The sequence below is a fragment of the Salmo trutta genome, chromosome 21, assembly GCF_901001165.1.
Source record: "Salmo trutta chromosome 21, fSalTru1.1, whole genome shotgun sequence".
Taxonomy (NCBI): Eukaryota; Metazoa; Chordata; class Actinopteri; order Salmoniformes; family Salmonidae; genus Salmo; species Salmo trutta.
The window spans coordinates 17690769-17716508 of record NC_042977.1 but is presented as its reverse complement, the minus strand read 5'-3'; the positions used below and the strand labels follow the sequence as shown (position 1 = coordinate 17716508).

The window sequence follows — 25740 nt, the reverse complement described above, 5'->3', positions numbered from 1 at the left end:
ATAATACCCTGAGCATATCCATGCGAGAAAATTGATAAAGATACCAATAAAGCAGAATGGAGCAAAGTCAGTCTTTGGCTCAATTAAACACAGATTTCCCAAATAACATAATGGCTTCTCTAGAAAACCTCTGTAACTTCAGTCAACAAACCATTGCTTTTTTTGCAAAGCCAAATGGCCTTTGAAATGGACTCCCGGTCAGTGAAGTGTCTGTTTTAAAATGTCAGGGCACCGCTCTTATTACCTCCCTGATTCCTTTAGTGGGCCGAGTGTGTGAAAAGGACACTAGGTTACTGGCCTTCCTGTTTTATGTGCCCATAGAGATTTGGACTTCTTATTCCACTTTGTCCACAGTTCTGTTCTTATGGCCACTCACTTTCCCCCAGCCGTGACGGCTTGAAGTGTTTGATGGTTGGCAGCTCTGCTCAAGGGCTGCAAATGGATCTTGGAGCTGGGCTGGAGTTGGTCAAAGTTTCTCTTGACTTGTACTGTGTCTAGCATCTCATCCAGAGATATTTCTCTCCCAGATCTTTCTTGGTGGTGGTGTCGTGTTTTCTGGGAAAAGACTGGGCGAGTTCGCTTTGCCTGGCCTGGTGCCGCAGGCGAGTGGAGACCTCTCCTTAGGAGGACCGATGGAATGGTTGATAATGAGCAAACTCCCTCCACCCAGCGCACTGGTCCATGCAAAATGAATTCCCCAGACAACACAGTGTATCAGCTTGATATGCAATGCACACATTGATTGGGAAATAGCTACTCTAGTGAAAATGGGCTTCCTTAAAGTTCAGATGGCCAAGATATAGACTACATCCAACGCTAGCTGCAAGTTCTGCATGCTGTCAACCGTCAAACTTGAGACTGTGCCTGGTGTTGTATGTGACAGTGATTTAGTTACACTAGCTTGCTAGCTACAGTACTTGATAATGCTCATGAGTAACAAGGTGTTGTAGAACCTTCCCTCTACTTTAACCCACACATAGAACTGAATTAGCCCTCATTTGGTGTGATTGAATGGCAAAGACATACCCCAAAAAACACCCACATGAAACCACACCCCAAAGACAACTCGTTTGCCTTCAGTCATGGCCGCTTGCAATTCTACATTTACATTTTTAACTTAACCTTTATTTAACTGAGCATCGATGAAAACCGAGGTCAAATCAGGAAAGGCCACTCCTTCACAATGTGCAAGAGTGTCAATGTGTACACCTGTGTGTGCATTTTTGGCGTGCTCCTGTGTGTGTGTGTAGTACCTGGTGGAAGATGAGCGCCTGGCTGATGTAGCAGCCCCCCCCTGCTGGTAGGACAGAGGTAGTGCATGAGCAGAAGCAACATGAAGGCCTTGCTAGCCGAGCCGTAGATGGCGATCAGGAACATCATCGCCGCCCACTATGCCCCGAGCACACGTGTGCCAGGTAAAGCACCGGAACTACGGCCTGAAAACAAGAAGAAGAGGTGGAGTGTGGCTTTTTCTTCCTCTTTTACTTAGCCTCTGTTGTGAAGGTTGACACTTTACTTTAAAAAGCTGAGTTTTCAAAAGCTGAGCACAAATGAGAGTAAAATGGGCTATCAATATCTAGAACGTATTGTAGTGTAGTATTGTACTATTTTGTATGGTATTATACTGTATCGTATACCTGTTGGGTGCAGAGGCCCATTCCAGAGCCAGGCAGCCCAGATCCACAGCAGCATAGACAAGTAAGAAAATGGTCACTCTGCTAGTGATGGTGCTCAGCTTCCCTGAAAACAACACCACCTGCACTAGGGCCCATGAGATGAGCACTGAGGCCAAGGGGTTCCAAATTTGTGACGTCTTTCTTGCCAGAGCCAGGACCCCACCTGTAAATATCAATGCAGGACGAATAGGATTGGCACCATGTGAATTAACATGAAAAAAAACATTGAGTGACACCAGTGGCAATCTCACACATTATTTGGGGATTAAGGCCCATTTCTGTGTACGCATATAGATCATACTTCATCTACACACAACAGATTGTGTGGAATAAACTCATCAGCTTAAGACACCCTTTAAGAAATTAAAATCATGACAAACTTAAGTTTCGAGGTGAATTTCAGGGAGAACTCTCCCTTTAACCCCAACTGGACTGATCATGTCTGGTTAACCACACATAAAGAGAAGCTGAACCAAAAAGAAGATACTTATCTGGTTGAAAACGGCCAATGTGGCATCGATAGTAGTCTTAAACATAAATGCTAGTGCCAAAAGTCACTCAAAAGTGTAAATAGGGCTTTACTCGGCCTTGTCTTCGGACGGTAAGTTGGTGGTTGTAGACATCCCTCTAGTGGTGTGGGGGCTGTGCTTTGGCGAAGTGGGTGGGGTTATATCCTGCCTGTTTGGCCGTGTCCGGGGGTATCATCGGATGGGGCCACAGTGTCTTCTGATCCCTCCTGTCTCAGCCTCCAGTATTTATGCTGCAGTAGTTTATGTGCCGGGGGGCTAGGGTCAGTCTGTTTCATCTGGAGTGTTCTCTTGTCTTATCCGGTGTCCTGTGTGAATTTAAATATGCTCTCTCTAATTCTCTCTTTCTTTCTTTCTCTCGGAGGACCTGAGCCCTAGGACCATGCCTCGGGACTACCTGGCATGATGACTCCTTGCTGTCCCCAGTCCACCTGGCCATGCTGCTGCTCCAGTTTCAACTGTTCTGCCTGCGGCTACGGAACCCTGACCTGTTCACCGGACGTGCTTGTTGCACCCTCGACAACTACAATGATTATTATTATTTGACCATGCTGGTCATTTATGAACATTTTAACATCTTGACCATGTTCTGTTATAATATCCACCCGGCACAGCCAGAAGAGGACTGGCCACCCCTCATAGCCTGGTTCCTCTCTAGGTTTCTTCCTAGGTTTTTGGCCTTTCTAGGGAGTTTTTCCTAGGGAGTTTTTCCTAGCCACCGTGCCTCTTTCACATGCATTGCTTGCTGTTTGGGGTTTTAGGCTGGGTTTCTGTACAGCACTTTGAGATTTCAGCTGATATACGAAGGGCTATATAAATAAATTTGATTTGATTTGATTTGATTAAATAGGATACATTTGGTCATTAAGTTAGTAACTTCCAAAACTGAGATTTAGGAATGTTTTTTCACCTATGTGGACATGCAAAGCTCCAAACAGCTGAGACAGAATACCAGAATAGAATGATATAAGAACCTTTGAGGGAGATGGTGTCAATCAAGACGTGCAGACTTGAGGTTATTTCAGCCTTACTACTCGCCACGTTGTTCCTAGGGAGTGCTCAGAGGATGTGGGAGGCCCCTATAAGGTTACTTATGGCAGCAGACAGGGTAGAGGAGTACACCCCCACTGTAACCAGGGGGCCCCTCACGTTGATGTCCCCCAGGAAACTGTAGTCCCTCTGGAGAAGATGACTGGGAGAGAGGGGTACATTATCACTAGGCCACAGATAGATACAGTGCATTCGAGAAGTTTTCAGACAACTTGACTTTTTGGTACGTTACAGCCTTATTCAAAAATGGATTAAATCGTTTTTTCCCCCTTGTCTATCTGCACACACCACCCCATAATGATAAAGCAAACACAAAAAAACTGAAATATCAAATTTACATAAGTATTCAGACCCTTTCAGACCCCATCAAGTATCTCTCTGTACTTTACTTGGTTCATCTTTCCCACGAACCTGGCTAGTCTCCCAGTCCCTGACGCTGAAAAACATCCCCACAGCATGATGCTGCCACCACCAAGCTTCACTGTAGAGATGATGCCAGGTTTCCTCCAGACGTGATGCCTGGCATTCAGGCCAAAGTGTTATATCTTGGTTTCATCAGACCAGAGAATCTTGTTTCTCATGGTCTGACAGTCCTTTAGGTGCACTTTGGCAAACTCCAAGCGGGCTGTCAAGTGTCTTTTACTGAGGAATGTCTTCCGTCTGGCTACTCTACCATAGGTTCCTGATTGGTGTAGTGCTGCAGAGATGGTTTTCCTTCTGGAAGGTTCTCGCATCTCCACAGAAGAACTCTGGAGCTCTGTCAGAGTGACCATCAGGTTCTTGGTCACCTCCCTGACGAATGCCCTTCTCCCGATTGCTCAGTTTGGCCGAGCGGCCAGCTCTAGGATGAGTCTTGGTGATGGAGGCCACTGTGTTCTTGGGGACCGTCAATGGTACAGAAATGTTTTGGTACCCTTCCCCAGATCTGTGCCTCGACACAATCTTGTCTCGGAGCTCTACGGACAATTCATTCGACCTCATGGCTTAGATTTTGCTCTAACATGCACTGTCAACTGTGGGACCTTATATAGAAGGGTGTTTGCCTTTCCACATCATGTCCAATCAATTGAATTTACCACAGGTGGACTCCAATCAAGTTGTAGAAACATCTTAAGGATGATCAATGGAAACAGGATGGACCTGAGCTTAATTTCAAGTCTCATAGCCAAGGGTCTGAATACTTATGTAAATAAGGTATCTGGGTTTTTTTTTGCAAAAATGTCTAGAAACCTGTTTTTGCTTCGTCATTATGGTCTATTGTGTGTAGATTGATGATGAAATCAATTTATTCAATCAATTTTAGAATAAGGCTATAACGTTGTCGCGGTATCCACTTTACCCGAAGGGCTTAGTGGCGGATGGAGGGTTTTATCCCTCCTTATGTCTTCCGGTAACTAGAGACTCACAGACACGCCGGACCTGCCTGGCTTGGTTATTATCGTACTCCCTTTATCCGGTGCTGTTACCTTCGCTCGTCCGATTCCTTCTGTTTGGGTGCCTTAGAGTATATAGTTTTAACGTTCTTACTGCTCCTGGTCGTATTGCTTTCCAGTTCTTTGTACTGTTACTGTGTTGTACCTTGTTTTACTGTATGAGTATGTTCCACCTTATTCACAGAGTTATTTCTCCGATTTACAATATGGATCCGTCGATCATCCCCCGATTAGGGATGAGGAACTCTCAATGCTTAGTCTTAAACTTTATAATGAACCAATGTCTAGTCATCTCAATATAACGTTTTATAACAGAAACTAGGCCTTAGCCTGCGCAGGGAGTGTCAAAGGCGTTCTCTCCCTGTTAGGGTTCAGGGCCTAGTTTCTGATGTACCGTAAATTCCGGACTATAAGCCGCAACTTTTTTCCCAGGCTTTGAACCTCGCGGCTTAAACAATGACGCGGCTAATATATGGATTTTTCCCGCTTTCAATTTTTTTTTCTCCAATTTTTCTTTTGGCGGCATGAAGCTTTCATTAGACCAATGAAATTACCGAACGGGTTAAGGTCAAACAACTTTTTTGTTTACTGTTTAGATTAAATCGAGCGCTCTCAAACTTTCCATCATTCTGATTACGGTAGTCATTTTGTCACCCTCATCATGGCAAAGACATGGAGAAATGCATATGATGCAGCTTTCAAGTTGAAGGCGATTGATCTGGCTGTTGGAAAAGGAAATAGAGCTGCTGCACGGGAGCTTGGTCTTAATGAGTCGATGATAAGACGTTGGAAACAGCAGCGTGAGGAATTGACTCAGTGCAAAAAGATAACTAAAGCTTACGGCTAATTTTTTATTTTTTGTTACAAGCCGTGTTTCGTTAAAGCCTGTTTATTTTTGTTACAAGCCGTGTTTCGTTAAAGCCTATTTATTTTTGTTACAAGCCGTGTTTCGTTAAAGCCTGTGTAAAGTTAATTTGTTTCAATGTACCGGTAGGCACCTGCGGCTTATAGACATGTGCGACTTATTTATGTTCAAAATATATCTATTTTTTAAATTCAGTGGGTGCGGCTTATATTCAGGTGCGCTTAATAGTCCGGAAATTACGGTATTTATTTAAGGTTTGCAATATGGGTTACAGGTTATCACAGTTTCAAAAACATCAATTATTACACCACGGCCTAATGGCCCACACTTTTCCTATATTAACACCAGTTGACTAAAATGCAATAGTAAATCATCAATTACCTTATAGAGATGGTGACCCGCTCGAGGAGAAGTACAAATCAGTTGTTATCCTTATGGGATGTTAACTTACTATGTTATTCCTTTTCAACTCTGTAACTAGTTCAGATTTTATCTATACCTTTTACTGTCTACTAGAGTATGAGGGTCTTATCACTCTGGAATGCTTTGGCCTGACCTTATAGGTTCTATTATGAAGTGTCGACTCAAGGTCCTATCTCGCCGATGAGGGCGATCAGGGGTCACGAGATGTACGACAAATCTTTTCACCCACAGGTCTCAGACTAAAGTTCCTCGTGAATCCAAATGCTCTAGAGTATAGTAGAAGTTTTAGTTACCTTGGTCCACTGTCTCGGTCCGTAGTAACTCTAGTATTTACCCAGTGTAAATACAATTTCGAGGATCCGTTCTCTGAGTCTGTCTAAGTCTCAGTTGATCCAGAAGAAGTGCCCCCCTTTGTGTTGGGCTCTCTTTTGTACTTTCCTCCGTAGTAGCGGGTCCCAGTCTCCGTACATTCTAAGCCATAGTTAACCTTTAAAAACGCTAAGCACTTAGTTATATTATCTTTTAGCTATGGGGCTACGGTTTCTTGTTTCCAGGTTGTTACTCCAGCTGCAGGTCCCTTAGTACTGCCAGCCACATCTCTTCCGCACTGGCAGACTCCTCCTCTTGGGGCGGTGTCTCTGACGGGGCCTTTTTTGCTTCATTTGCCACACACACTCTTCAAGGTCTGGCTGAGACACCGTTTGCTTCTTCTTTCTAGGCTTTACAACCCCGGTGACTAAGTTTCCTAACATATACCCGTCCCAATTAAAGCAAGCAGTTACAGTTGATTTTGGGTGTTCTGAGTGGAGCACATAGCGGCACAGTATATTCAACTTATTCTTACTTAGCTCTTTAGACACCAAATTTCCCCTCATCATTAATTCTATATAAGGAATGCTCTGGACCCATATTTCATCGTGGTCGCAGTAATAGCTTCTACTATTCGCACTCTGCACAGCCAAGCATAAAAAGCACATAGTACACATTTGTCTTCTCATAACTACTTCTTTATAGTCTTGCTCCAGCACTCCACTGGAGGGGCCCCCGCATTTATCGCAGCTTCTTGTACCCCAGCTCTCCATCATCTCTAGTTCCCCATCCTGTATAATAAATGTCATCATTTAAGCCCCTCTTAATAATTTCTCCGGTCATAGGGTCCCACATTGTAAATGGTTCTCTCCACCGCACCATTAGCTTGTGGAGTATAGGGAGGCGAGTAGATCCTGTGTACTCCCCTCTGGAGACACCAGTCATCTACCTTTTTGTTTTTATATCTTCCATTATCTGTTCTAAGAGCTGAAAAGGGTCCCAAAGTCAAGGTCAACATGTTTAACAATTGCAAAACTGGCAGTGCGTTGGCTTTTTTTGATGTTAAGGTAACTGTATGACCCGTTGCCATGCAAACCGCAACCATTGCATATCTATGACCCATTAAAGTAGGTACTCCCAGGTGTCCCATAGTGTCTAATGCTATTTGTGTCCAGGGCTGAGCGCATTAGCGTAGCCTCTTCTGTAGCCTGTCAACTATGTGTCTGTCTATCCCTGTTCTCTCCTCTCTGCACAGGCCAAACAAACGCTTCACACCGCGTGGCCGCTGCCACTCTAACCTGGTGGTCCCAGCGCACACGACCCACGTGGAGTTCCAGGTCTCCGGCAGCCTCTGGAACTGCCGGTCTGTGGCCAACAAGGCAGAGTTCATCTCAGCCTATGCTACCCTCCAGTCCCTTGACTTCTTGGCGCTGACGGAAACATGGATTACCACAGATAACACTGCTACTCCTAATGCTCTCTCCTCGTCTGCCCACGTGTTCTCGCATACCCCGAGAGCATCTGGCCAGCGGGGTGGTGGCACTGGAATCCTCATCTCTCCCCTGACCCATCTGTCTATCTCCTCATTTGAATTCCATGCTGTCACAGTTACCAGCCCTTTCAAGCTTAATATCCTTATCATTTATCGCCCTCCAGGTTCCCTTGGAGAGTTCATCAATGAGCTTGACGCCTTGATAAGTTCCTTTCCTGAGGATGGCTCACCTCTCACAGTTCTGGGTAACTTTAACCTCCCCACGTCTACCTTTGACTCATTCCTCTCTGCCTCCTTCTTTCCACTCCTCTCCTCTTTTGACCTCACCCTCTCACCTTCCCCCCCTACTCACAAGGCAGGCAATACGCTTGACCTCATCTTTACTAGATGCTGTTCTTCCACTAATCTCATTGCAACTCCCCTCCAAGTCTCCGACCACTACCTTGTATCCTTTTCCCTCTCGCTCTCATCCAACACTTCTCACTCTGCCCCTACTCGGATGGTATTGCGCCGTCCCAACCTTCGCTCTCTCTCTCCCGCTACTCTCTCCTCTTCCATCCTATCATCTCTTCCCTCTGCTCAAACCTTCTCCAACCTATCTCCTGATTCTGCCTCCTCGACCCTCCTCTCCTCCCTTTCTGCATCCTTTGATTCTCTATGTCCCCTATCCTCCAGGCCGGCTCGGTCCTCCCCTCCTGCTCCGTGGCTCGACGACTCACTGCGAGCTCACAGAACAGGGCTCCGGGCAACCGAGCAGAAATGGAGGAAAACTCGCCTCCCTGCGGACCTGGCATCGTTTCACTCCCTCCTCTCTACATTTTCCTCTTCCGTCTCTGCTGCTAAAACCACTTTCTACCACTCTAAATTCCAAGCATCTGCCTCTAACCCTAGGAAGCTCTTTGCCACCTTCTCCTCCCTCCTGAATCCTTCTCCCCCTCCCCCCCCATCCCTCTCTGCGGATGACTTCGTCAACCATTTTGAAAAGAAGGTCGACGCCATCCGATCCTCGTTTGCTAAGACAAACGAGGTTTGACCTCTTTCTCCCCTCTCTCTCCAGATGAAATCTCGCGTCTTGTGACGGCCGGCCGCCCAACAACCTGCCCGCTTGACCCTATCCCCTCCTCTCTTCTCCAGACCATTTCCGGAGACCTTCTCCCTTGCCTCACCTCACTCATCAACTCATCCTTGACCGCTGGCTACGTCCCTTCCGTCTTCAAGAGAGCGAGAGTTGCACCCCTTCTGAAAAACCTACACTCGATCCCTCCAATGTCAACAACTACAGACCAGTATCCCTTCTTTCTTTTCTCTCCAAAACTCTTGAACGTGCCATCCTTGGCCAGCTCTCTTGCTATCTCTCTCAGAATGACATTCTTGATCCAAATCAGTCAGGTTTCAAGACTGGTCATTCAACTGAGACTGCTCTTCTCTGTGTCACGGAGGCTCTCCGCACTGCTAAAGCTAACTCTCTCTCCTCTGCTCTCATCCTTCTAGACCTATCTGCTGCCTTTGATACTGTGAACCATCAGATCCTCCTCTCCACCCTCTCCGAGTTGGGCATCTCCGGCGCGGCCCACGCTTGGATTGCGTCCTACCTGACAGGTCGCTCCTACCAGGTGGCGTGGCGAGAATCTGTCTCCGCACCACGTGCTCTCACCACTGGTGTCCCCCAGGGCTCTGTTCTAGGCCCTCTCCTATTCTCGCTATACACCAAGTCACTTGGCTCTGTCATATCCTCACATGGTCTCTCCTATCATTGCAGACGACACACAATTAATCTTCTCCTTTCCCCCTTCTGAGAACCAGGTGGCGAATCGCATCTCTGCATGTCTGGCAGACATATCAGTGTGGATGACGGATCACCACCTCAAGCTGAACCTCGGCAAGAACGGAGCTGCTCTTCCTCCCGGGGAAGGACTGCCCGTTCTTTGATCTCGCCATCATGGTTGACAACTCCCTTGTGTCCTCCTCCCAGAGTCCTAAGAACCTTGGCGTGACCCTGGACAACACCCTGTCGTTCTCCACTAACATCAAGGCAGTGACCTGATCCTGTAGGTTCATGCTCTACAACATTCGCAGAGTACGACCCTGCCTCACACAGGAAGCGGCGCAGGTCCTAATCCAGGCACTTGTCATCTCCCGTCTGGATTACTGCAACTCGCTGTTGGCTGGGCTCCCTGCCTGTGCTATTAAACCCCTACAACTCATCCAGAACGCCGCAGCCCGTCTGGTGTTCAACCTTCCCAAGTTTTCTCACGTCACTCCACTCCTCCGCTCTCTCCACTGGCTTCCAGTTGAAGCTCGCATCCGCTACAAGACCATGGTGCTTGCCTACGGAGCTGTGAGGGGAACGGCACCTCCGTACCTTCAGGCTCTGATCAGGCCCTACACCCAAACAAGGGCACTGCGTTCATCCACCTCTGGCCTGCTCGCCTCCCTACCTCTGAGGAAGCACAGTTCCCGCTCAGCCCAGTCAAAACTGTTCGCTGCTCTGGCACCCCAATGGTGGAACAAGCTCCCTCACAACGCCAGGACAGCGGATTCAATCACCACCTTCCGGAGACACCTGAAACCCCACCTCTTTAAGGAATACCTAGGATAGGATAAAGTAATCCTTCTACCCCCCCTAAAAGATTTAGATACACTATTGTAAAGTGGTTGTTCCACTGGATATCATAAGGTGAATGCACCAATTTGTAAGTCGCTCTGGATAAGAGCTTCTGCTAAATTACTTAAATGTAAATGTCTGAGTGCATTTAATTTGCTGGCCCGCCTGTCTTCCTATGTTACTTGGTTTTTGTTCCTGGCATACGATGCACTGTCTGCATACATCTAATACCGACTGTTTTATATACGGAATACCTTCCTGTTGTAATCTTTTCATAAAGATCCTGGGGCCCAAATGACCCCAGTCCATATAGATTGCCTTTAACTTACTCTCTTCGCTGTGGATCAATACCACTCGTCTCATCTGGACTAATTCGTCCACCTCTCTGTTTCCTTGTTCATTAAAATCACCACTAGTTGCTTTACCGTCTTTAGTATGAGCCTTTTGATGTGTTTCTATGTCACTCTTATCCATTAACTCATGTATTTTCCTCCATTCTCCCTCATATTTTAAATGGTTTGTTTCTGGCGCCTCGGTACCCATTGTTTTGCCACACTTCTTTATCTCCCATATAGACTATATCTCCCATATAGACTATATCTAGGTTTAGAGGTACATCTGTAGCACTCATGTGCCCATCTTGCCATTTCCCAACCTTAACTATGGGCCACACCTCGGCTAGGCCTAGGCAAGTCATGCAGCATGATTCTGTCCTTTTTCCCCTTACTCCTAATTCAGCATGGATTTGATGTATTACTGACTCCTCACAAATGCTGCACCACTCGAATTGTTTATTATTATTTCCCCAGATTACCGGACTATTTTCTGCTCTATTTTCTTGAACGATGTCCTGGGACATCCCTCCATAAAACCTTGCTAAACCCCTCCTAGTTGCATCTCCTAATCCCCCCCATTCCCGTACTTCTTCATCCTGGAGGGTCCATGGGGGAGAGAGGGGTCAGTAACCTATTCTGATTTCTTCAGCCTACTCTGGCTCCATCTCTTGCCCTTGCCTCTCTGTCTATGTGATGGCTCATTAGTTAACAGACACTTTGATAGCTTTACGGCTAGCTCAGTCGCATACTCATGCCTTTCTGTCAGATCAAAATCTTCCCATGGTTTTACTTTCTGTCGCTTCTTGACTTCCTGCTCCCGTACCCTTTCTACTCAGTTGTTTCCTATCTTTTTGAGAGAGGGAGGGAACACCTTCCTTTCTGGGTTTAAACTTCCTAGTCAGGGGTACTAGTTGGATCCAGTTGGACCCTGCTTTCCTGGACACTAGCACTCCCTCAGTGTTACCTATTCCCATTGTTTCTTGCGGGGATAGGCATCCACTTTCCCGTTTCTTTAATATAGTAATGTCCCAGCTGATGAGCTCTGATGGCCTCTGTATACACTCCCTCCTGATCCTGCACCTCGCTGCAATCTATATTGGTCTGCCCCCAGAGCGAGGGGTACCTCTGGAGCATGCACTTAGGGTACAGCCCATTCTCCTTCCTAAACCCCGGGTGTTCTTGTAGAAGCATTCTTCTTCTTTCTTTTTTCTTCGTTTGGTGCCTCTACACACAAGGTAGAGGAGGACTGGGATTAGCCTCTTCCGTCACAGAGGCTACGTCTGGCAGCCCCATTAATTTCCTTGGGCTGTCCCCGGTGTCTGTGGGGGTCTGGTTCAATTCCATGCAGGCCGAACCAATTTTTCCCCCCAGTCCACACCAGCTCGGTACAGGCCCAGGGTTGTCTTAAGTTTCCCTATGGTTCTCTCCACCGCACCATTAGCTTGTGGAGTATAGGGAGGCGAGTAGATCCTGTGTACTCCCCTCTGGAGACACCAGTCATCTACCTTTTTGTTTTTATATTGTCTTCCATTATCTGTTCTAAGAGCTGAAAAGGGTCCCAAAGTCAAGGTCAACATGTTTAATCTTACATCTAGACGTTCCGCTAGCGGAACACCTGCTCCAATATTCAATGATAGGCGTGGCGCAAATTACAAATTCCTCAAAAATCCAAAAACTTCAATTTTTCAAACATATGACTATTTTACACCATTTTAAAGACAAGACTCTCCTTTATCTAACCACACTGTCCAATTTCAAAAAGGCTTTACAGCGAAAGCAAAACATTAGATTATGTCAGCAGAGTACCCAGCCAGAAATAATCAGACACCTATTTTTCAAGCTAGCATATAATGTCACAAAAAACAAAACTACAGCTAAATGCAGCACTAACCTTTGATGATCTTCATCAGATGACACGCCTAGGACATTATGTTATACAATACATGCATGTTTTGTTCAATCAAGTTCATATTTATATCAAAAACCAGCTTTTTACATTAGCATGTGACGTTCAGAACTAGCATTCCCACCGAACACTTCCGGTGAATTTACTAAATTACTCACGATAAACGTTCACAAAAAACATAACAATTATTTTAAGAATTATAGATACAGAACTCCTTTGTGCAATCAGGGGTGTCCGATTTTAAAATAGCTTTTCGGTGAAACCACATTTTGAAATATTCTGAGTAGATAGCCCAGCCATCACGGCTAGCTATTTTGACACCCACCAAGTTTGACCCTCACCAAACTCCGATTTACTATTAGAAAAGTTTGATTACCTTTGGTGTTGTTCGTCAGAATGCACTCCCAGGACTGCTACTTCAATAACAAATGTTGGTTTGGTTCAAAATAATCCATAGTTATATCCAAATAGCGGCGTTTTGTTCGTGCGTTCAAGACACTATCCAAGGGTGACGAAGGGTTACATGCCCGACGCGTTTCGTGACAAAAAAATTCTAAATATTCCATTACCGTACTTCGAAACATGTCAACCGCTGTTTAAAATCAATTTTTGTGCTATTTTTCTCGTAAAAAAGCGATAATATTCCTATCGGGAGTCGTTGTTTACGTTCAAAGACGAAAGAATAAAAACATGGGGTCGCCTCGTGCACACGCCTCCAGTCTCTGTTCTCTGATCGACCACTATCTAAATGCGCTAATGTTTTTCAGCCAGGGCCTGCAAAGCCACGATTCAGCTTTTTGCCGCCTTCTGAGAGCCCATGGGAGCCGTAGGAAGTGTTACGTTACAGCAGAGATCCCCTGTTTTGGTTAGAGATGATCAAGAAGGCCAAGAAATGGTCAGAGAGGGTGATTCCTGTTTGGAATCTTCTCAGGTTTTGGAGTGTTTTCTATCCAAAGCTAATAATTATATGCATATTCTAGTTTCTGGGCAGGAGTAATAATCAGATTAAATCGGGTACGTTTTTTATCCGGCCGTGAAAATACTGCCCCCTAGCCATAACAGGTTAACAATTGCAAAACTGGCAGTGCATTGGCTTTTTTTGATGTTAAGATAACTGTATAACCCGTTGCCATGCAAACCGCAACCATTGCATACCTATGACCCATTAAGGTAGCTACTCCCATGGGTCCCATAGTGTCTAATGCTATTTGTGTCCAGGGCTGAGTGCATTTAATATGCTGGCCCGCCTGTCTTCCTATGTTACTTGGTTTTTGTTCCTGGCATACGATGCACTGTCTGCATACATCTAATATCGACTGTTTTACATACGGAATACCTTCCTGTTGTAATCTTTTCATAAAGATCCTGGGGCCCAAATGACCCCAGTCCATATGGATTGCCTTTAACTTACTCTCTTCGCTGTGGATCAATACCACTCGTCTCATCTGGACTAATTCGTCCACCTCTCTGTTTCCTTGTTCATTAAAGTCACCACTAGTTGCTTTACCGTCTTTAGTATGAGCCTTTTGATGTGTTGCTATAATGTCACTCTTATCCATTAACTCATGTATTTTCCTCCATTCTCCCTCATAGTTTAATGGTTTGTTTCTGGCGCCTCGGTACCCATTGTTTTGCCACACTTCTTTCTCACCAGCTCAACACGTCTGATGTTGGCTTGGGTGCAGTATAGCAGCTCCTCTAGTACCGCCATTACTTCCGCCTTTTGGGCGGTGCCTTCTATGTTCCCTTTTCTAGCGATTAGTGTTTCCTGAGTTGATTTGTTTTTTATCACAAATCCCCAAAAAGTTCTCCCTAGTTTTTCGCTCCCATCAGTGAACAGCACTATGTCCCTGGGTTTCTCAATCTCACCAGATTTGGGCTTTCTCACCTTGGGTGCTGTTTCCCCCTGGTCTCCTCCTTGTGAGAAGACCACCCCTTTGGTTTGAACTATGTTCCTCCATTTGTCCCAACTAACTGTGGTGACTTGTCTCATCTTTTTTGTATTATTTTCAGCCCACATCTTATTTAGGCCGTCATCCTTTATGATGATGGACTTTCCTTGGGCCAGAGCCAGAATTTTATTCCAATATATTTCTAGCAGAGCCATTTTTTGCCCTTCTGGGTCATATTTCACTACGGGCCCTTTCAGGGTTTTGCTGAAGCATTTAATGCTTTTTCCCGAGTCGCAATTTGAGATTAGGACGGTACCATCCAGGTCAACACTTTCCCCTTGGATGTCCACTAAAATCATCAGATCTTTACTGGGGTCTCTCGGTTCGTTCTCCTTGGCCTGGGTGACCATTATCTTAAGGTCCTCCCATGCTTTGTCCATTTTTTGTGTCCAGATAATTGGTTCTTTCCCATATTGTTTATGGCTCAGTTCCATCTGCTCAGGTCGCCTTGTTATGCCTACGTAGCACTGCTTTGCTACTCTACTGTATCCTGGCAGATGGTTTCTTATGTAGCCCATATTCCCCAGTGCTTTCTGCATTTGGTTTACCGTTGCTGGTTTTTTCAACTCTACTATTTTCTCCACATAGCCCTTACTGGTACTTATGTGGTCGTTTATGGTGAACCCCAGGAAACTCACTTCTTTTCTCCCTATCTGACTTTTAGTCAGGTTCAACTTCATCCCTGCCCCTGATAGTTGCTCTATCGCCTTTTTCACTACTCTGGCGTGCTCTAGTGGGCAGTCATGTGTAATGTACACATCATCTATATACATTTCGCACTCCACCCCTGTTAGGATTTTCCCCATACATTCCTGAAAGACATTTGGGCTGTTCAAATATCCCTGGGGGAGAACGTTAAACTGATAACTCTGTGTTTTATCTGGGGTAAATGCTGTCCTTGCTCTACACTCTCTTGCTAGGGTTACGGCATAGAACCCATTAGCTAAATCCAAACAGGTCTTGTATTTACATATCTTCATCTCCGTCAGGGCCATATTTGGGTCAATGTATGAGCCCTTGTGGCTGGTTGTTAGTCTATTTAGAGCTTTAAAGTTAAACACCATCCTAATGGTGCCATCTGGTTTAGGAACACATTGCAATGGTGTGTTCGTGGGAGGGTTAATTATCTCTTCTATTTTCCCCTGAGCTTCCAGCTCCTTCAGGCTCACCAGAGCTTCCTCCAGCTGGTGCCTGGTTATTTTGTATTGAGGTACCGCTTGATGGATCCCTCCCACTATCTTGTGCTCAAATTCTGGTCCTAATTGACCACAGTCATTTTTATATCTTTGCACCTCCACCCCGTCTAAAGTAATCATTATACCCTCCGATACCTCCGGGGGAAGGTCCGACTCTCTTCTAATTCTTTCTTTTTGGCCTGGCACATCTATGGGCTTAAAATGGTTCATCTTAATTAACCCTTTCTTAGTCAGTTCCTTTTCGTCTTTTAGATTTAGCAAATTTTCTTGTCCCTGTAGCATATCTATCCCGTGTACTCTGACTATATTCATGTTAGTGACGTGTCCGTCCGGGAACCCTACTTGTTCTGTACCCACTGGTTGTCCTGGAGAGTCGGTCATGCTACGGTCCGCCCCTGTGTCCACTAAATAGTCTTTATTGTCTAATTTAACTATCAGGTTTCTCTCCAGGGTTCCCTCCGATCAGTTTGCAATTTCCTATTTCTGCCCTGGGTTGGCCTCTTTCCAGGCTGCATATTCTTCCCTATGCTTGACCTTATCTTTGGGGGTCAGGGCCGCGTTGTCTTCTTTGCTAAGGAACCCCCCAGGTTTTGGCGACCCCTGAGGTTTCCTAGGCCCCAATGGTTCTAGGTTTGGATTCTTTGGGGAGGCTCTATTCTGCCAGGGAGGGGTCTCTCGTTCCTTCCTGGGTTTGGGATTTTTCCCTTGTTCCTAATAGCTTCATTTCTTGCATTAAGGTTTTTGGATCAAATTTTTTCGGGATGTTTTTTACTGTGGCTACCCTTGCCGGACTTTTTGAGGCAGTTCGTTGCTACCTTCTTCCCGGGGAGCGAGCCGATCTAGAGGTTTGCTTTGATTGGCTAGCCCCGGTGCTCACTGTTGTCCTTTGGGCGGGTCCCGCCCCTTTAGGAGTGGAGGGTTGGGCTAAAACTAACTCCCCCTCCTCCTCTTCGCCTGCACTGGCTGCCTCTTCTTCCTCACCTCCCTCAGATTCTGAGCTTTCCTCTGGGCCAGAATCGCCTGGATCCCCAGCCCTTGCTGCCCCCAAGGACCTGACTAGATGTCGGTCCGGGCCTGGGGTGTCTATTCTAACTCTGGGGTTGGCCGGGGTCTCCCAGTCCTCAGCATCACTGAGGTAGGCCAATAGTTGGTCTCTATGGGCATCATGTCCTACCCTGAGCTGCGTTATTTTTGCGGGGTTGCTCAGGTTGGGGTTCCCATTGATCTCCCTAGTACTGGGACTATGGCTCACCCGTTTCACCATTCGTTTAGGGATCTTTCTCTCGGGTATTCGTACTTTAGCCCTAGGGGCTATTATATCGGCAGGCCTACTCCAAGGCCCAGTTACTGGGTAGATGTTTTGTCCCCAGTATGGCCCTAGGTCTACGTTATCTGCCAGGATCATTGTCTGTGCTTGGTGGGCCTCTGGGTTCACAAAGGATTGTGGTACCGGCCCGGCCGCGGGCCTAAATCTGCGTTGTCTTACTTCCGGGGGTCCATTGGTCCAGTCCGCCATGTCCTCTTGAGGCGGGGGGTTCGTATCTGGAGCCAGGACTATAACTAATTCCCGGTCTCCCGGCAGGGGGTTGGCCAGATCCCAGAGGACTGCTTCCCTGCACATGGTTTTCACGAACAGCCTAGTGCTGCCGTATGTTCCTGCAAATATGCCCAAGCTAACGCAGGGGGTTGCTATTATCTGGCTCCTAGGGAGGTGTTCCAGGATTTCTCAGCACACTTGACCCAGGGTCTGGGAGAACAGGTCTCTGTCTTGCCCTGGGTCTCGGCCGTCCGGCCCTACTGCGTGTAGAATGTGATTGGCATAGTTCTGTTCGGGTCGTAACCAGCCCACCGGACCCCTTCTACACCTCCCTACAGGGATGGGGTCCCTGTTTCCTAATTCCTGCTCTCTTTGATTCCATCCCGGGGTTGATCGTTTGGCCAGGAGTCGGGCTATTCCTCCCCCATGGGCCCTCTGGCTGTTCCCTGCATTTACTAGTCCATTAGTTTGGACTTCAAACACATCCCATTGTACTATTCTCACTCGTAAGCCACCTTCTAAGTCCCTGACATACAGGTGTTGCTCTGGGGGCGCAGGGGGGAGGTTGGTTTCCTCCGTCTGTTTCCCTCTCCGGCCTTCTTCCTCGGGAGGGGGGAAGAAGCCCCAGGGGCGACTCATCCCTTCCAGATGGGTTCATTATGTGCGGGGCTGATCCCCAGGGCCGGAGGATTGGTTGTCTTAGTCTAGGGACGGAGCGAGGACCGGTTAAAGGGTCCCCTCCTCCTGGGCCCATCCAGAAGGCTTTAAATTGTTCCACGGCCGCTTGTTTCTGTTCTTTTCTTATTTTCTCCTCTAACTCAGCCCTTATTTCCATGGCCCTTAGTTCCTGGGTCATCCTCTCTAACTTAGCCTCCTCCTCCCTTAGTTCTACTTCCCGCCGCCGTTGCTCATCTTGGGAGAGGAGCAATTCCTGCATTAAATCTGCACTAGTCTCGCTTCTCCCGTCATCAGTTGAGGGTGGGGGGTCATATCCACTGGGGTAATAATTCCCCTGCGGTAGTGGTTCAAATTCTAGGGAGGTCAGCTGAGGGTAAAAGACTGGCAGGGAGTTTTTCGATTGCCACTCGATCAGGTTATTGTGAGCTGGACCTGGCGCATAGGGGGGAGCATTAGCCTCCGTCCCCTCCAAATAGACCGTGGTGGCTGATACGGCCCTGGCCAAGCCTCTAGTCTCTTCCTCATCCTCCAGTTCTCCCTCAGAGATTTCCTCCGAGGGCTGGGCCTCTAATGTGGCTACATCAAAGAATGAGTCGCAGGTGTAATTGGCTTGGGTTAACTCAACTTTCAACTGTCCTAGTGGTTTATCATTCCTCCCCCTATCTATAAGCCCCATACTATGTTGGTTAAACGCTTTCAGGAAGTGGGTGGCCTTACCTACTTACAGGTTTTGTTGGTCAGGGGTCATGTTTTCTGGGACGAGGAGCGCCGCTACGGTCCAGTTCCTGATCACTAATATTTTAAAATTCATTTCTAGTATGCCTGTCAGTGGTTTTTCAGAATGCTGCATTCTTTTCCCCCTGCATACTTGTTATCCTTCGAAACCCTTGTTGCCATCCTATACTGAAGTCTTTCCAGGGTTTCCATAGGGTTACTAAAAGGTAACCCGTCGCCTGCATTCCTACTCCTTTGAGTAGGTCTTCTCGGTCCATTTTTAACATCTCTTGTTATACTAACTCACGAGTGTTTGGGCCTCCGGTAGCCATGTTTTTATTTTGGTATTTCTACCTAATTTTATTTTAGTAATTTCAACAGGTGTGGTCGCAGAGGTTTGTTCTATATCATCTTAATACTCGAGCCCCACGTTGGGCGCCAAGTGTCGCGGTATCCACTTTACCCGAAGGGCTTAGTGGCGGATGGAGGGTTTTATCCCTCCTTATGTCTTCCGGTAACTAGAGACTCACAGACACGCCGGACCTGCCTGGCTTGGTTATTATCGTACTCCCTTTATCCGGTGCTGTTACCTTCGCTGGTCCGATTCCTTCTGTTTGGGTGCCTTAGAGTATATAGTTTTAACGTTCTTACTGCTCCTGGTCGTATTGCTTTCCAGTTCTTTGTACTGTTACTGTGTTGTACTTTGTTTTACTGTATGAGTATGTTCCACCTTATTCAGAGTTATTTCTCCGATTTACAATATGGATCCGTCGATCATGCCCCGATAAGGGATGAGGAACTCTCAATGCTTAGTCTTAAACTTTATAATGAACTAATGTCTAGTCATCTCAATATAACGTTTTATAACGGAAACTAGGCCTTAGCCTGCGCAGGGAGTGTCAAAGGCGTTCTCTCCCTGTTAGGGTTCAGGGCCTAGTTTCTGATGTATTTATTTAAGGTTTGCAATATGGGTTACAGGTTATCACAGTTTCAAAAACATCAATTATTACACCACGGCCTAATGGCCCACACTTTTCCTATATTAATACCAGTTGACTAAAATGCAATAGTAAATCATCAATTACCTTATAGAGATGGTGACCCGCTCGAGGAGAAGTACAAATCAGTTGTTATCCTTATGGGATGTTAACTTACTATGTTATTCCTTTTCAACTCTGTAACTAGTTCAGATTTTATCTATACCTTTTACTGCCTACTAGAGTATGAGGGTCTTATCACTCTGGAATGCTTTGGCCTGACCTTATAGGTTCTATTATGAAGTGTCGACTCAAGGTCCTATCTCGCCGATGAGGGCGATCAGGGGTCACGAGATGTACGACAAATCTTTTCACCCACAGGTCTCAGACTAAAGTTCCTCGTGAATCCAAATGCTCTAGAGTATAGTAGAAGTTTTAGTTACCTTGGTCCACTGTCTCGGTTTGTAGTAACTCTAGTATTTACCCAGTGTAAATACAATTTCGAGGATCCGTTCTCTGAGTCTGTCTAAGTGTCACGTCCTGACCAGCAGATGGAGCTAGTGTTTTAGTTTTGGGGTCAGGACGTGGCAGGTTTGTGTTTGTTAAATGTTGGGTGGATGATTGGGACTTCCAATTGAAGGCAGGTGTGTATAGTTGCCTTTGATTGGAAGTCCTATATAGGTGTGTGTGTTTTTCTTTGGGGTTGTGGGTGGTTGTCCTTGCACTGCGTTGTATGTGCCTGCAAGACTGTTGCGATCGTCTTGTTTTTGTGTTTTGTCCAGTGGATACTTTACTCCTTTTTTGGAAATAAAAAAACATGAGTATCCACACTTCCGCTGCGCCTTGGTCTTCTCTCCAGTACGACATTTTCTGTGACACTAAGTCTCAGTTGATCCAGAAGAAGTGCCCCCCTTTGTGTTGGGCTCTCTTTTGTACTTTCCTCCGTAGTAGCGGGTCCCAGTCTCCGTACATTCTAAGCCATAGTTAACCTTTAAAAACGCTAAGCACTTAGTTATATTATCTTTTAGCTATGGGGCTACGGTTTCTTGTTTCCAGGTTGTTACTCCAGCTGCAGGTCCCTTAGTACTGCCAGCCACATCTCTTCCGCACTGGCAGACTCCTCCTCTTGGGGCGGTGTCTCTGACGTGGCCTTTTTTGCTTCATTTGCCACAACGTAACAAAATGTGGAAAAAGTCAAGGGGTCTGAATACTTTCCGAATGCACAGTATAAACCTTTGGAAGGATGCCTTGGGTTTCTTTACCCATGGTTAACCATCTCAAGTCTGTGTGGCTTGCCATAATCGTGTTACCTGATCATGTAATTACCACTGCCAAGTAAACAAACATGCTGGCGTGTGCGTGCATGCTTGTATGCAGTTGTGTGTGAACAGGTGTCTGCATATATGTACATACGTACAGTGGCAAGAAAAATTATGTGAACCCTTTAGAATTATCAGGATTTTTTGAATAAATTGGTCATCAAATTTGATCTGATCTTCATCTAGGTCACAATAGACAAATAGTGGGCTTAAACTAATAACACACACATTATTGTATTTTTCTCTATTTTGAATACATCCTTTAAACATTCACAGTGTAGGTTGGAAAGGTATGTGAACCCCTAGTCTAATGACTTCTCCAAAAGCTAATTGAAGTCAGGAGTCATCTAAGTTGGAGTCCAGTCAATGAGACGAGATTGGAGATGTTGGTTAGAGCTGCCTTGACCTATAAAAAACACTCACAAAATTTGAGTTTGCTATTCACAAGACGCGTCGCCTGATGTGAACCATGCCTCGAACAAAAGATCTCAGAAGACCCAAGATGAAGAATTGTTGACTTGCATAAAGCTGGAAAGGGTTACAAAAGTATCTCTTAAAGCCTTGATGTTCATCAGTCCACGGTAAGACCAATTGTCTATAAATGGAGAAAGTTCAGCACTGTTGCTACTCTCCCTAGGAGTGGCCGTCCTGCAAAGATGACTGCAAGAGCACAGCGCAGAATGCCTAATGAGGTTAAGAAGAATCCTATAGTGTCAGCTAAAGACTTAAGAAATCTCTGGAAGATGCTAACACCTCTGTTGACGAGTCTACGATGCGTAAAACACTAAACAAGAATGGTGTTCATGGGAGGACACCACGGAAGAAGCCAAAAGTGCACCTGGATGTTCCACAGCACTACTGGCAAAATATTCTGTCGACAGATGAAACTACAGTTGAGCTGTTTGGAAGGAACACACAACACTATGTGTGGAGAAGAAAAGGCACAGCACACCAACATCAAAACCTCATCCCAACTGTAAAGTATGTTGGAGAGAGAATTACATTTAAAAAAAAAAATGTTTTGTCATTTAGCAGACACTCTTATCCAGAGCGACTTACAGTAGTGAATGCATACATTTCATACATTTTTTCTCCATACTGATCCCCCGTGGGAATCGAACCCACAACCCTGGCGTTGCAAACACCATGCTCTACCAACTGAGCCACACAGGACCGAATCATGGTTTGGGGCTGCTTTGCTGTGTCAGGGCCTGGACAGCTTGCTATCATCGACGGAAAGATAAATTCCCAAGTTTATCAAGACATTTTGCAGGAGAATGTAAGGCTTTCTGTCTGCTAATTGAAGCTCAACAGAAGTTGGGTGATGCAATAGGACAATGACCCAAAACACAGAAGTAAATCAACAGAATGGCTTCAACAGAAGAAAATACGCCTTCTGGAGTGGCCCAGTCAGAGTCCTGACCTCAACCCGATTGAGATGCTGTGGCATGACCTCAAGAGAGCAGCTCACACCAGACATCCCAAGAATATTGCTTAACTGAAACAGTTTTGTAAAGAGGAATGGACCAAAATTCCTCCTGACCGTTGCACAAGTCTGATCCGCAACTACAGAAAACGTTTGGTTGAGGTGATTGCTGCCAAAGGAGGGTCAACCTGTTATGAAATCCAAGGGTTCACATACTTTTTCCACCCTACACTGTGAATGTTTACTCGGTGTGTTCAATAAAGACATGAAAACGTATAATTGTTTGTGTTATTAGTTTAAGCAGACTGTTTGTCTATTGTTGTGTCCTAGATGAAGATCAGATCAAATTTTATGACCAATTTAAGAGGAAATCCAGGTATTTCCAAAGGGTTTACATACTTTATCGTGCCACTGTATGTGCTTGTGTGTAAGCCTGTGTGTGCGCGTGTGTGCTAACCGGTCACAGGAGTAGGCCACCAGCAGGCTGAGCAGGAATACTGTAGGAGATGAAGGTTAAGATGACTGCTGTCAGGGTTCCCCTGAGGATAGAGTAGCTTGGGCTCTTCAGGTCCCCTGGAGTAAGAGAGAGAGGAGAGACACGCATGAATAAGTCATTTTGGAAAAAAGCATCTGCTGAATGAGAGTGCGAGAGATAGAAACACAGACACATTGAGTGTACAAAACATTAGGAACACCTTCCTAATATGGAGTTGCACCCCTTTTGCCCTCAAAACAGCCTCAATTCGTCGGGGCGTGGACTCTACAAGGATTCGAAAGCGTGCCACAGGGATGCTGGCCCACAGTTGTGTCAAGTTGGCTGGATGTCCTTTGGGTGGTGAACCCTTCTTGATACACACGGGAAACTCTTGCCACAAACCATTGCGCCTGGCACCTACTACCATATGCCATTCAAAGCCACTGAATCTTTTGTCTTGCCCATTCACCCTCTGAATGGCACACATACACAATCCATGTCTCAATGCTTGAAAATCTGTATTTAACCTGTCTCCTCCCCTTCATCTACACTAATTGAAGTGGATTTAACAAGTGACATCAATAAGGGACCATAGCTTTCACCTGGATTCACCTGGTCAGCCTATGTCATGGAAAGAGCAGGTGATCCCAATGTTTTGTACACTCAGTGTGTAATAGAAATGGCTTCAGTGACAAAATGTTATGTCTAAACATCAGACCTGGTTTTAAAAAAAATTGTATTTGAGCATTTGTTATTTAAATACTTATTTTCGGTGTATTTAAGTACTTTCAAATAATGTGGCCCCAGGCTGGCCAAATCAACTACTTCTATTGGAAGTATTTTCAAATAATTTTTAAATACTATTTTCAAGTACCTGGTTAAATGCAAGGGAGTATTTGAGTTAGTGTATTGGAGTATTTTAAAATACTTTCCAAGTGCATTTCCAAATACATTCATATACTCAACTACTTGTCTTCTCAAATAAAAAACATATCTAAATACCAACTTCCAAATGTCCTTGAAAGTAATTGAAATACTCTAAATAGCATTTGAACTCAGGTCTGCTAAAACACTCACAAACACACACATCATGTACGCTGAACTTCCGCCAATGTCTGCCCTCTCACCTGACATGTTAGAGCTAGCTATGATGCCTGTACAGCCGTTGAACATGACAGAAAACACAGAGGAAAGGTCATCATGGTGCCTGTGGTGTAGTCTACTGTGTAGTCAGCTGGGAGAGGAGAAGAGATCAGAGAATACATTAACCTCTATCAAGACAATCTCCAAAGCCAAGATATCGCTGATTTGGATTTCTGAACTATTATGGCTGCATTTACACAGGCAGCCCAATTCTGGGGTGCGTTCTGTAGAATTGAACAATTTGGAACGTACAGATAGAAATAGGCTATGTAGAGCAAACATGCCTCATATTTAGAATAAGGAATCACGTCAGCTCTATTCATGGCATTTCTATCTGCAATGTTCAAGAATGTTTGGCAACTGAACATTGCCCTGATCTTCATCCAATAATTGGTGTTATGACCAATCATATCAACTCTTGAACAATCAGATCAACCCATTTGTCAATAATTGGGCAAAAGATCAGAATAGGACTGCCCGTGTAAACGAAGCGTATAGGATTACAGGACTACGGTGAATACCAAACCAGCCCTCATCCGTTTAATAATGAAACACAAATGAAGATTCAAATGAACAATTTCCCGCTGTCATTTTACAAGATATAAACCTCAGTAACAAATAAACATCATTTGGGAGGTATTTGTCATTTTTGTGTTATTTTGTATGAAAAAACATATTGCAGTGCGTGTTGGGATAGCACTTGGCTCTGGAGCCTGCAGCCTTGCTGTCTCGATCTAGTTAGCCCCTACACCCTCGACAATTTGGGTAACTTGTGCATCAAATCAAATTTTATTTGTCACATACACATATTTAGCAGATGTTACTGCGGGTGCAGCGAAATTGCTCCAACAGTGCAGTAATATCTAACAATTCACAACAATACACACACATCTAAAAGTAAAAGAATGGAATTAAGAAATATATAAATATTAGAATGAGCAATGTCAGAGTGGCATTGACTAAAATACAGTAGAATAGAGTAGAGAATATACTTTAAAGCAGTATGTAAACATTATTTCAACAGTATTAAAGTGACTAGTGTTCCGTTATTAAAGTGGCCAGTGATTCCAGGTCTATAGGGCAGCAGCCTCTAAGGTGCAGGGTTGAGTAACCTGGTGGAAGCCGGTAGGGATGGTTAACTTGTGCATATGGTGGAGGAGCACGTGAACGCGCAAATGGAGAGCCGAGGCAAATGGGTGGATTTGGGATGCAGCCCTAGTGAAAATGGCGTTTAGGTACTTTTGATGGATATGCTCAAAAGATGTCCACCAGACCTCTACATAGCCCAACCCCTGACATGCCACCACACCCCAACAAAACATCCTATACTCCCCCACAGGTTGTCCCTCAGGGTTGCCAGGCAATGATCAGTGAAGTTGGCAGTGCCCAGGCCGGTGGTAGCATTGGCACCAGGAGCGTAGGGCAGCGTAATGTCCCGCGGGCCCACAGCGAAGAAACTGAGGATGAAGGTGGCCAGGACCGACATGACGATTATTGAAAATTAGGAAGATGTCCTTGGCATAGATGTGAAATGACAGTATATGTAGATGTCATCATGTATAGTTGGCAAACAAAATGTAGTACATTATATAGGAAATAGGGTATAATGCATCCCTAGGAAGAGACACACTGCGTCACATTTCTCTTTCCTTTCTCCCAGTGTGTACGGGCTAGGGAGTTTCCAGCATGCCTCTAAGGAAGC

General features: G+C 45.5%; 1 pseudogene; it reads right to left on the bottom strand.

The window, feature by feature from the left end:
* LOC115157723 (solute carrier family 12 member 9-like) overlaps positions 1-25524 on the bottom strand; it is a 33631-nt pseudogene extending 8107 nt beyond the window's left edge.
* Positions 25525-25740: the final 216 nt, after the last annotated feature.